We start from the raw sequence: 12723 nt of genomic DNA, 5'->3' as shown, positions 1-12723 counted from the left end.
GACACGGGGATGGGGAGTGGGAGGACGGCAAAAGGAGTTTGCTCTGAGCCGCGAACATTTCAGTTTCCCAGGCAAAACGCAGGCGCACTCTCTCCCCGCCCCCACCCCCGCCCGGTGAGTTCTAACTTGGATGTGGAGCTGCTGTTTGGAAACTCAGTTACTTATCAGCGACGTTGGATGTCTGGGCGCCAGCCTGCAGGGGGGGTGGGTTGCGGATGCGGGAGATGGGGAGAGGGCGCTCCGAGCTGTGCGTGTGACCCCACAGTGGCAGAGCCGTACTTCCCTGCTCTCATTTACATATGGATCTCAGCTTTGGGATTAACTGATGACTCCTAGCTATAGGAATGCATTTGACACTTGTCTTTACACCAGGAACTATTTTTGCCAAGTGACAGTTTTCTTTGGGGACTGCAGCGGCTTTTCTCTGCGCGGGCTTTCTCAGGCCCATGTAGGGTTAGCTGCTCTGGGCCAGAGTTTGGCTCATTAATTAACCAAGAACTCTCTATGTACCCAATTAGGGCTGTGTTTAATTATTCTAATTTTAATGTTGTTGAGGAGACTTGCAGGAAGCAACTAATTTCCCCCAAATGGGCCGGCTAAACAAGATGCTGAGAAGGATTCCAGAGGGAAGGTTATCAATTTTGTAGCCTCTCCTGAAAAAGAAACAGTGTTCCTAGACAGAGTTAGCAGATGTTGCTACAGCTGTCATGTCACTTTAACACTTCAGTGTGGAGGTTGAGAGGACAAAGATACTGCTTCTGTGTGGTTAGAAGTGAGACTATAGCCTCTCACTTGACATTTGCCCTTTTTAAGTGTCATCTATTGGACCTGTTGCCTCCACCCCCATTACAATGCACCAGTCTCTGTCCTCATTCTTGTGTAACAAAGCCTGGCTGGAACTTTCTCTCTGAGTTACTGATGAATAAACTTCATCCGAGTAACTCCTTCACCATCTTCTATGCCACACACACAGCACTGAGCACACAAATTCTGAGCAGATATAAGGCTGCAAAAACTAATAAATCTGAAAGACATTTCCCCAAATCATAAATGTTCTTAATCCCAGCATGAGATTCTCTCAGTCTCTGCATTTAATTAGAACAGCCCGGAGCTGTATGGCACCAGCTCGATAAAAGCCAGAATTCAGATGGGGAAGGAATCTTAGGGGGCCAGGGACCCTCACAAAAATCTAAGCCTAGTTCAAAAACATGTAAAGCCAAGGCTGGGAATTGAAGGACTGGGCGGGGGTATTAAAAGGGAGAGGAAGCAGGAAATGGCCACAGGGAATCTGAGTGGGTGGGTTTTCTCTGCTTTCCATGGTGAAGGGTTTCCAAGCAGGATTTCTTGGGAGTCCGTTTCCTGTCTGAAGTCAGAATGCGGGGACTTGGGTGGCGCTTATCCAGATGTGTGGCAACACAGCTTCCCTACAGAGTTCTTCTCCTAGGGTCTCTCTCTGGTCTTTGCTTTTTTTGTGAATTGCCCTGCCTGTCCCTCTGTGCTGTGGCCCAGGAGGGGGTGGGGAGCCTGCTTGGGGCGCCTGCTGGGCTGCCTCCAGCCTGCAGGACTGGGAAAACGGTGGCTGCAGGCTCTGTGGTTTGGAGAGGAGGGGGCGTGCGAGGAAAGGTGGTGTTGAAGGAGCCGGAGCCAGAGGAGACCGTTGACCCCCAGCTGAAGATAGAGGGGCCAGAGAGGCCTGAGCAATGAAAGCAGCTTTAAAGGGAAAAGGAGGGTATCAGAGGTGGATGTCTTGTCATCTTCTGGGCTTTACTCCTTCCACTTTCCTAGATCTGAAACATGTAAAGATGGAAAACTGGGGCTTGGATATGAGAAAGATAGTGGGGGAGGTGAGGTAGCCACCCTTCAAAGAACTCCTGGCTGGGGCTGGGCAGGGTGATTGTGGTGTTGGGCCACTCCCCTGGGGCCCCCTCAGTCTGCTGTAACAGAAAAGACAGACCTGAGTATCCGCTCAGCCTCTGGGCATCTATTCAGAAGGAGACTGAAATGATAAGGTCTTGTACTGAGCTTGAGCACATTGCCCAGAGCCCCAAAACTGTGTGGGAAAAAGCTTGCCCAACTGCAACACAGAGAAGGGTTCATGGATGAGTGAGAGGCTGACTAGAACGGAGGGCATCCCGCCAGGGAGGTCTGCCTCCCTTTACAGTTACACCAGTTGCTCTGGATGTACAGACTTAATACCATGGAAAGGCAGCTTCCCATTTTAAATAAAAGCAGCGTTATTTGGTCTCTATCTTTTCTCCTGAGACAACTTGGATCTTGTCTACTTCTCCATTAAGTGCACCCTGAAATTAATGGGTCAGAACCCACCACCATGGTTCCCACCTCAAGGGGCCTTCACTAACTGGCTTCCAGTCACTTGGGATTTCAAGGACGTCTCTTTCTAAAGTCTGAGGAAAAGGAACCAAGAGGAAGTGGAATGTTCTGGTTATTTTTGACACAAAGTTAAGTGAGGCATCCTGGACTTTCTCTGGTGAATCCTGAGTGGTTGTAATTGTTAGCAGTAGGGTAAGAGTCAAGGATTTAGTGATGTACCTGTGTGGCCTTTAAATATCATATTTGAGAAAAATGCGCACTGAAGTTATTGTAATTGAGCTTGCCTTTTGGTTCAGAAAGGTGAGGAACGCAGCTATCTATTTTTCTTTTCCAGTTTTGGGTTCTGTTGAATATGAGTATGGGAAAGAGGTTGGATGAAAGGTGGTCTTTCTTCCTCACCTTGAAATTGGTGTTGAAGGGCAGGAAACTGAAAACCAAGGGTAGGATGGAAATAGAGATCAGGTGAGATGGAGGAAAGACAACAAATACATTTATAACTGCCGTTTGGGAAGTGAAAAAATAGCCCAACATGAGATAATGTCATGCATGTGTCTGAAGGGTGATTAGTCACTGATATCACACTCTGTGGGAAGTTTTGGGATGGCTTTGGCTACTTAGACTTTCCTTTAAGCCTGGAGAAGTTGGTCAGTTCTGGATTCTTTAATTATCTTAATATTTTAAAAAGCCACTTGTTTCAGAGTGAGGAAGGGGATTTCAAAACTTTTTACTAAGTTACTAAGTTGTATGTTGCAAACTGGAGTTTGTGATTTCTTAGATCATGGAGCCTAGAGAGCTTTCTGGCCTTGCTAGGTGGAAGCCAGCTTTAGAGCCTTCAATTTTCTAGTCAATCTGTCATTTACCTTGAGTATATGAACACAAGTCCCTTCTTAGAACCCTTTCCTGATTACTCTGCTCCTCTGCTTCAGTGTGTATGGGGTTTATGTATACTAGTTTATTGCTGCATCATGGTCTTTGCATCTCAAGCCCAGTCCCCATTTACACTGTGGGACAGGGCCCAGCTCAGAAGTCTGATTATCTCAGAAGAGATGAAGGGGGTGGTGACTTACCCTGGTTAAGGTGCTGGGATCACAGTCCCATGGCTCTGTTCCACCCGTGGCTCTGTTCCACAGGGGCAGTTGGGTTCCAGCTTAACTCGTACGTCGTGGAGTGTGAGTAAGGGTTATGGGGGTTCACGGGGCATCTCAAGTCATCCTCATCTATAATTTCTTTTCTTTTTTTTTAGATTTTTATTGGGGAATTGGGGGATGGGAACACCGCTGGGGAATTGGGGGAAGGGGAACAGACAAGTTGCTGTCGTTTTGTTCTTCAGTCTAGTTGTGGAGGACGTTGCTTCACTGGCCCAACTTGTCACCATCATTGCGCTCTTCCCGGGTGAGGCAGATCAGTCTCCGGCTTCTGGACGGCCGCTCACTGCGGCTGCTGGCCGCTCACGCTGGCTGCTGGCTACATACAGTAGCCCATGGCAACCCACTGCCACAGGGGCTGCAGCCTATGCCGTCGCCGCCGGCGACTCAGGGCAGCCCAGCTCCAGGTTGAGCTGTTGTTCAGCATCTTAGCTGTAGAGGGCAGTGTCACTGGCCCTCATATGTGGGATCCGAACCGGGGCCCTCTGGCATCCCAAGCCAGTTCTTAACCATTGCACCACTCGGCCGGCCCTATAATTTCTCTCTTTTTTTCTTACCCTTTCCCAGAATCACGAAGCAGAAACCTATGACTTGAGGTGAATGCCTCTTTTTGGGCCCATAGATTAATACTGCTCATTTTATAAACTGAATTTAATGTGTGAAACCATGATACCAAGTTCTTTAGAAAGGTGTTGGTAACCTCAAAGAGGAGCCATTGTGACATTCACTATTGTTTAATTCACCACCCAAGGGACAAAATCTTTGGGACCTTAATGCATATACCCTTTAGTTTCTTCATTTTATTTTATTTCTTCATTTTCTAAGAAGCGCCTTTACCCAATGAAAATTGAATTGACCATTTAGCATGTGTGTTTTCCCATAGATCTCTTGGTTTTCTCTGCTTCCCAGGATAAACCCCAATCTGGGGAGAATTACCACATATACATACTGTCCCCAACCCGAATCCTGTGCTTCACTTCCCATATCTGAGTCTCTGACTGGCGAGTAGTAACGGGGATATCAGTTATTACCTGGATAACTGTACTGACTGCCAGTCAGAATGTAGCCCAGTCGAAATGGGAGTGTATGGATTTGATGGGATGAAGTGGAGATGGGACACTGAAGCCGAATATCCCTCCTCTGATACAGCTGTGGGTCCCGCGATCTCTGATAATGCTGTAGGCATGTCACCCCACTGGTTCCATGTGCTACAATGTGTTAAGTCCTAGCTTGGAAAACAAAGGTAACAGTTCGGACTCTATCTATGTTTTATGCAAACTAATTTTAAAACGTTTGTTTCTTTTAATAAGGTAAATGAACACTGGGCGTTCCCTCGTGAGCCTGGACTATATTGCCGGCATTCCTTACTCTGGAGCAGTGTTGTTAGTATTCTGCTTCCTGACGTTCCTCTGGAGAGTCTTGGTGCTGCTCTCCTCTGCCCTAAACATATTCCCCATCCTTTTGAAGCGCTGCTTCTCGTCCAGTGAGTGAGAGGCTGCATGACCCGCCCTCTCCTTCAAACCAAACCCCAGGCTTTTCCTCAAGGAGGGCCATAGAAAGCGCATGAGCCTCAAACCTGAGGGGGCGCTTCTCAGGCCGGAGGGGCTCCGTCATGGAAAGTTACAGCTGGGAGGAACCTTAGAGATCATTTACGAGACCTCCTTTTCTACAGGAGGAAACTGGTGCAGCCCCTTGGTAGCAGGCTCAGAACTAGAACCGCTTCCTGCACTCTTGCCTCAACTGCATTGTCTTCCTGGGCACGTACGTGGCTTCTCTTATTCTGGACAGAGGCAAGGCTGACCCATCTGAGAAGGATAGAGGCAGTCCCCAAGCTGGAACTTGGGTGTTGACCATGGAATGATTTGTAGTTGTAGGGAGGGGGGTGTGACTCCATTGCCCACAGCCATTTGGAACTGGACCTGCTGGTCTGCGTTGAGGGGCTGTTCTGTCCCAAGACCACAGAGAGCAGATATCGGTCTCTCCCAGACAGCTTGGGCACACATCCTTTAAAAATATCTGTTTATGTTTTTCCCTGTTTTTCATTTTAATTCAGACGTTCCTTTCTGCACCCCCACCCTTTCTTTCTTGTCCCTTTTCTTGAAGTGTACCCTTTCAGGTGGAAATGAAACAATAAAATGCATTCCTATCATTCCATCTTTGGAAGGCACTGGTTTTTATGTAACACACTGTGTTTTAATTCATTTGAGAAATGTTTATGTGCTGACGGCCTGCCAGCCCTGAGCTAGGTACTGGGGAAGAATGGATGGGGGGATCATAATGGTGCTGACACCACTGGGCTGTTGTGAAGATGATGTACGTAAAGGGCTTAGCATAGCGCCAGGCATATAAACGTGCTTTAAAAAGGTTAGTTGCTGATGGGAACAGTCATTGTAATACTATACATAGAGCCCATCCTCTGGGGACTCTCAATAGCTAAATTTGTGTGGGTTCTCTAGGTGGTAATACTATAAATCTAAGTTCCTAAGTAATTTAACTGCCCTGGTTCAAACCGTTGTCCACTGTGCCTCAATGCTGTGGAGTTGTCACTGTGGCGGAAGAAAGCTTGTGATCTAGAAGCATAACAGAGGTTTTCTTTTTCTTTTTATTAAACCAATTAAGAAAGAAACAGAATACTTCTAGTATTATAATCACTGTGTGTTAACATAAAAGAGCATTCGAAAGAAGACACTGGCAAGAAACCTAGCATCCCCATGTGATTCTCCTCTGAGGGGAAACGCAGGGTACCAGAATTGGAGAATAGCTACACCCACTTTGAATGTCAGATCCCGAGAACCTACGCTGCATAAAAAGACATCACTTATTCTTTGCCTCCCCGTTGGCTTTGGCTAACAATCTAATGAAAGACGTTTCTCTGTTCGCTCCAGCCAAGATTAATTGCACATCCCATATATACAAAGATTTCCTGGTTCTTCTTCAGGCTCTTTCTGCCTAGATAAAACTCAGGACCCATTCATCCCCCCAGGTCCTGGACATTGTCCTGAGGTGTGGCTACTATCTTCTGTATTGCACATAGATGGGGGAGGGGGGGATAGTTTGGCTCCCCGCTTCGTCCATACAGTGAATAATGGAGCACATCTTTGGAGGTTGGCAGAACCTTCTGTGTTGGACTTCCTGGAAGGAAGGCAGCCTGGGTCACACCTGCGAGGCAGCTAGAAGGCTGCCAAGTTGGTCTTTGCCAGGCGAAAGAGCAAAGATCAGAGTGACAGAACAGGTCGTCCTGCATTCTTCTGGCTTTCCTAGTGACTACAGTGAGGAAACCTATCAAACTGAAAGGAAGGGGAACCCCTTCTGCCCGTAGGTTGAAACCTTACCACGTGAAACATTTGTTTCCAGGCGTCTCTGCGTTTCCTTGGTGTGGAATTAGTTGTAGGCATGTGTTTGTTCTCTGCGGGTACCTGGTGTGTAACAGGCTCTCAGGCCACTCCCGATTTTCTGCCCTCCCTCCTGCCTTTAGAATCCCCATGTTGCTCCCACAGAGAAAGGGATGTTATTTTTCACCATCCAAAGGGGAGCCACGTTTCACGGTTAAAAAGAATTGCAAACACTCTGCTTCTGCACGGATTTCAGGTCTCGGTTTTACACCTGTGTGGTGCCCCCTCTTCTCTCTCTACTTAGAGCAGAAGTTCTCGAAGTGTAGTCACTAGGGAAACTTAGAAATGCGGACTCAGCCCCAGGGACACAGAAATTCTGGGGTGGGACCCAGCAGTCTGTGTTTTAATACACCCTCAGGCTGGCATCTTTTCTTTAATTTTCTTCTGTTCTCTTTCTTTTCTCTCTCCACCCTCCCCCCACCTTCCTCCTCCCTTCCCCCAGCTCCAGCAAAAGCATTCTATCCTGGAAGGCCTCCTGGTCCCCCAGGGCCTCTAGCTTGGAGAAGTGGTAGAGGGAGCCCCGTGCTGTTCACTTTCACTTGCCAGGTGGTTGGGCGTGGGGGTGGTGTAGGCATTGGGAATCATCCTTGTGTTCTGAGAGCTCCACAGCCCCCAAGGGTCCAGTAAGGGAAGTTGTTGCATCTTTCTTCCCACTTCAGACTCCTTTGTTTTATTTTGTTTTCCTCATTACTCTTAAAGCTAACTATGCTTGCTATAGAAAAAAAAAATCAAAAGTTAGGCAAACAAAGACCATAAAAGCATAACTTTCATAGCATAATCCTAAACCACCTAGAAACTACTACTTAACCACTTAATCTATCCCTTTCTATATGTTTACCCCCTTTTAAAATAAATGGGTTCATATCTTATATCCTGCTTTATAACGTGTTTTCACTTAATCTTCTGCACATTTTCCCATGTAGATGCATTGCCAGGATATTTTTAATGGCTGCCAAGTATTTCATTGCAGATCAGACTTGAACTTGACAGTTGTTAGTACTGATTCAATATAATGGTAAAAATATGAAGGGAAGGGATTAGGAGTAGCCCTAGATGAAGAGATAGATCTTTCCAAAATCAGACTTTATAGACAGACTGATTTTTGTCTTGGAGTTTACATATCTCCACTCCTTATCCCCCACCTTCCCTTTCTTCGAGTTGTATGATTTACACCCCCAAGAAAGGAACTGTCTTCCTCAGGAGAGCAATATACACTGTGGCTAGAGCCACAGGTTTACCTTTCTCATCCTTTTCTTACTTACATGGTGTGAGGAATTTTCCCACTCTTGAGGCTTCTAATTGGGTGGTTGTTTTCATTGAACAGGTCTGGGGTTTTTTTGGTGTGTGTTTTTTGTTTGAGACATACCTCAAAAGATGGGTCATTTAAAAATTTTTGTAAGTGGGCAAGAGAGCCTTCATGAATTATTTTTCTGCCTAGCAAAATCACACATAAACATGGGCAAAACATTTAGAAATACAGATAAATGAAGATAAAACTCTACCAAGAGATAACCATATTAACACTTTGAATATATTTTTTTAGTCTTTTTTATGTGTGTATTTTTTTTCAGAAATATGATATAGTAGTATTAACTTTTTTCACATAACGTATTGAACCACTTCTGTGACGTTTTCATGGATGCATTCAGTGATATGCTGAAGCCAGTTCAGCTCAGGTTGGAATTTTTAAATATTCAGGATTTTGATAGCAGACTGTTAAGCCATTGGTAGCTTGAGATGGACGATGGCGGGAGCCCTGATACTGGGGAAGTCACCAGACACCACAAATCAAGGGTTTTTTTGTTTTATTTAATGAGCTGGTTTCTCAGCATACTGCTAGATGCACATTTTATCATGTGTAAATATGGTTTTTCTTTTCGATCTCCATATTTTTGGTTTTTTCCAGTTTTTGCTGTTGTAAACAATATTGCAATGACCATTCTTGTAGTGAAGTCTTGTCACACACCCATAGTTATTCCTTTAGTATAAATCCCTAGAAGTGAAGTTCCTGAATCAAAGGACATTCAGAATTTCAAGACTTACTTGTTGCCAGTGTACCGGGCAGTTTCAAGCTCTCTGAAAGTAAAAGTATACTGTTTTTTGTTTTAAGAGGAGTTATGAGCAGCATCGTCTGAGACCAGGAATTTCATGTGTCTCCTACTGTTTACTTCTGTTTACATTTTCGGAATTAACTTAATTCTTTTTATCTAAGGAAATACCCGGGCTGAGAGTATAATAAACTAATGCCTTTGATTCTTAGGCTGATCTGCAGGGTATAAAAAATATATTTTGTGGTTGTTCTGAACTGAGAGGCAATATATCATGATGATTAAGAGCTTTGACTCGAGCCAGAACAAGTTAGAATCCCAGCTCTGCTACTTATGTGTGTGACCTGGTGCAAGTTACATAAACTCTTTGCCTCAGTTTCCTCATCTGGTTTTAAAATGGAGATGATCATGTACTCTAGTCATGGAGTTTTTACAAGGCTTAGATTAATTGACATAGAAATCATTTAGTATTGGCACATTTTAAGTGCTAGGTGTTTGATTATTATTAGACTTGAGTTTATAGAAGTCTCTGTGGTACTGTGCCAACTGTCACATTCAAATGATTTCATTGGTCACTTAATCATATGGTAGACTGAACTGAGCATTTTTGTATTGATCCCCCATATGTGAGTACTATGTGGCAGGTATTAGACTATCGACCATAGAGAATATAAGAGGTTTCCGTGCCCCTGAGGATCTTGCAGTTCAACTTGGGAGCCGCAAATAAATAATGAGGAAGAAGGAAAATAGTTGCTGAAGACAATAAGAGGAGAGATGCTCCAAGGTTCTACCTGATGGCTGACTAAAATCATTATGCAGAAGCTGATGGGAGCACAGTGGCCTGGTGTGATCTGGGAGGACTTCTCCAGAGAGAGAACGTTCTCACTGGGCCTAAGAGGCAGGAAGGGACTTTTAAAGGCTGAGGAGATGGTGTGAGCAAAGCAGCAGAGACGTGCATGAGACCTCAGTGGAAAGCAGGTTAGACCTATCTTCTCGAGCTGCACTGTCCAGACAGTTCAGTAGCCTTTAGTTGAGGAACTGAGATGAGGCTGATCCAAATTGAGATGTGCGGTAAGTGTAAATTATGTACCAGATTTCCAAGACTTCGTACAAAAGCAAATGTAAAGTATCTCAATAATTTTTATATTGATCATGTTGAAATGATAATATTTTTGAGGTATTGGGTTAAATGCAATATATTAAAATTCAATGCACCTGTTTGTTTTTACTTTTTTTTTTTTTTGGTAAAGATTTTTATTGGGGAATTGGGGGAAGGAGAACAGACAAGTTGCTGTCCTTTTGTTCTTCAGTCTAGTTGTGGAGGACGTTGCTTCACTGGTCCAAGTTGGCACCATCATTGTGCTCTTCCCTGGCGAGGCAGATCAGTCGCCAGCTTCTGGACGGCTGCTCACAGTGACTACTGGCTGCTCACGGTGACTACTGGCTGCTCACGGTAGCCCATGGCAACCCACTGCAGCAGGGGCTGCAGCCTACGCCGTCGCCGGCAACTCCCTGCAGCCCAGCTCCAGGTTGAGCTGTTGTTCAGCATCTTAGCTGTAGAGGGCAGTGTCACTGGCCCTCATATGTGGGATCCGAACCGGGGCCCTCTGGCGTCCCAAGCCAGCTCTTAACCAATGTGCCACTCAGCCGGCCCTGTTTTTATTTTTTAAAGTGACTACTAGAAAGTTTAAAATTATATACGTGGCTCACATTTCTGACTTGCACTATCTTTCTACTGGACAGAGCTATCCTAGAGTTTATAGTCCATAATATACTGATGTACCAGAGTACAAAGTTTCCAACTTTGTATCCTTTTATTCCACTCCAGGACCAATCCAAGGTCATCCTCCGAGCCCTCTCCACAATTCCAGGAGAATGGTGGTCTTTCTGATGCTTAAAGATGCCCACAGGCCTTCTCAACTGAAATATTCAAGAAAGGCAGTTAAATATTTTCCTTTCTCAGCAACATAGTTGCGAGGGAACAAACGGGGCTTAAATTGTAAGTTCACACAGAGCTCAGATTAGCCAGCTTTTCAGAACACAATGAAGGAAAATCCTGAAAAGAATAGTGAACAGCAAGAGAATGATAATGTGCCACTCTCTAACCCAACTCTCTAACTATCTAACTATCTCCCAACTCTCTAACCCCTCAGCAACTAACTGACTTCACTCCAGTTCTGCTTCTTTAATGTGACATAACCATTGCTGGCCTGCAGGCTCCAGGGTTGCAGGGAAAAGATGAGGCTGTGGGCTGGGTCCGGGGAGCCCACTGCTATGACTCCTGGTTGAACTTGGGCAAGTTTCATTTTGTCATTTATCAGAATGATGTTTATGTGTCCGACTGTATCATCCTAAGCAGTATGTTTTCATCCTCAATTTTGTCCTCATGAGGCATCTTGTGTGCCTGACTGAGCACAGTGCTATCTGGACTGTTGGAACCATCTCCCTATTTGTCTAGGAAAAGCTGTATATATGGCATGCCTTGATTATATATCATAGAACACTAGAATCTTACAGCATCTCAGATCATAAAGACTTCAGTTTTGTCCATGAGAAGAGCCTCTGTAAAAGAGAAATGACTTGCCTGAGGTCTCAACTGGTGATTAGTAAAATATCCCTCTGTCTGTAGCATATGGCTTGTATGTTTATAGAGAAGGCAACAAAATGTAAACCAGTCCTGCCCTTTTGTTTGCGGGAATGATGAGGGTAGAGGTGCTGGATCAAGTCTGTAGGGAGACTCAGCTCTTTGGAAGGAACCTAGGGGGCTGGGGACCTCAGTGAATCATAAATCACTCTCAGGTACCTCCTAGACACCTGCTGTAGATTTGCTCCCATAGAAATCTGTCCCTAAGTGGCCACTTGTACCTGGTATTTCTAAATGTCTGGAGGGATTCTGGGGGACCTTGACCACTCTGAAATCATAGCCTAGGCCCCACTCACTGGTTCTGATGCAATCAGGGTCTGCCCCACTGGCCTGGTGTCTCCAAGCAAGGCCAGCCAACACAAAGGACCTTCTTAAGACATCTCAAGAGACCTTCCTGTGACATTCCAGGCCAGATGAAAAGTCAAGGCTGAGCTGAAGTCAGGCCTGGATAACCAGTATGTTTCAATATAATCATGAAGCCTTCCCATGGAACCCAGAGAGGTCTGTGGCTGCCACACTATTCTGGGGGCCTTACCCAAGGTCCCCTGGACAGGTCATCTTTGACCCTTCCAGGACGGGGAGATAATCAGAAATCACAGCCAGTGAACAAAATGGACACGGCGCTACCCTTATAAATTTACAGCTTAGGGGGGACAGCAGATCTCTCTCTCTCTCTCTCTCTCTCCCTCTCTCTCTCCCTCTCCCTCTCCCTCTCTCTCTCTTCTCTCTTGCACAGACAGACTTTTCTAAGTGTCCTCAAAGGATGCTATGAACATATCTGTTGGTGGGAGGTGGAATTTGGATTGAGGCCATAGGGACCCTGTCTGAAGAATTAACATAAGCACCAAAAGTCTTGTTACCACCATTCTTCTGACCCCTAAGTGGGTATTGTTTGCATTCTGGACCAAGTTTAAAGAGTCTTTCCAAAAGGTTTGGCTAACTATCATAGTGAGAACACAAGGGAGGTAGAATAAAAGAAGCATAAAGCCAGACAGCTTTATGGAGTTCACATTTTTGGTACTTACTTGAGCTGGCTTGCTTCTTCCAGAGCTCACGTGTTATTCTTTGGTCCATAAGCACCGAGGAACTAGTACTCTATCCACACAGGATCATGGCTGAGGCCCTCACTTCCTCATTCATGACCTGAGTCCCGATTGAGCTGT

At 45.4% G+C, this 12723-nt stretch overlaps 1 protein-coding gene across 22 annotated transcripts in view; it reads left to right on the top strand.

Moving 5' to 3' along the window:
• Positions 1 to 12723, top strand: part of KALRN (kalirin RhoGEF kinase) — a 655970-nt gene that overhangs the window by 540806 nt on the left and 102441 nt on the right. The gene's annotated exons all lie outside the window — the stretch shown is intronic.

The sequence above is a fragment of the Hipposideros armiger genome, unplaced genomic scaffold, assembly GCF_001890085.2.
Source record: "Hipposideros armiger isolate ML-2016 unplaced genomic scaffold, ASM189008v1 scaffold_8, whole genome shotgun sequence".
NCBI lineage: Eukaryota > Metazoa > Chordata > Mammalia > Chiroptera > Hipposideridae > Hipposideros > Hipposideros armiger.
The sequence above is the reverse complement of the archived record's forward strand: the minus strand, read 5'-3'. Positions and strand labels throughout refer to the sequence as shown.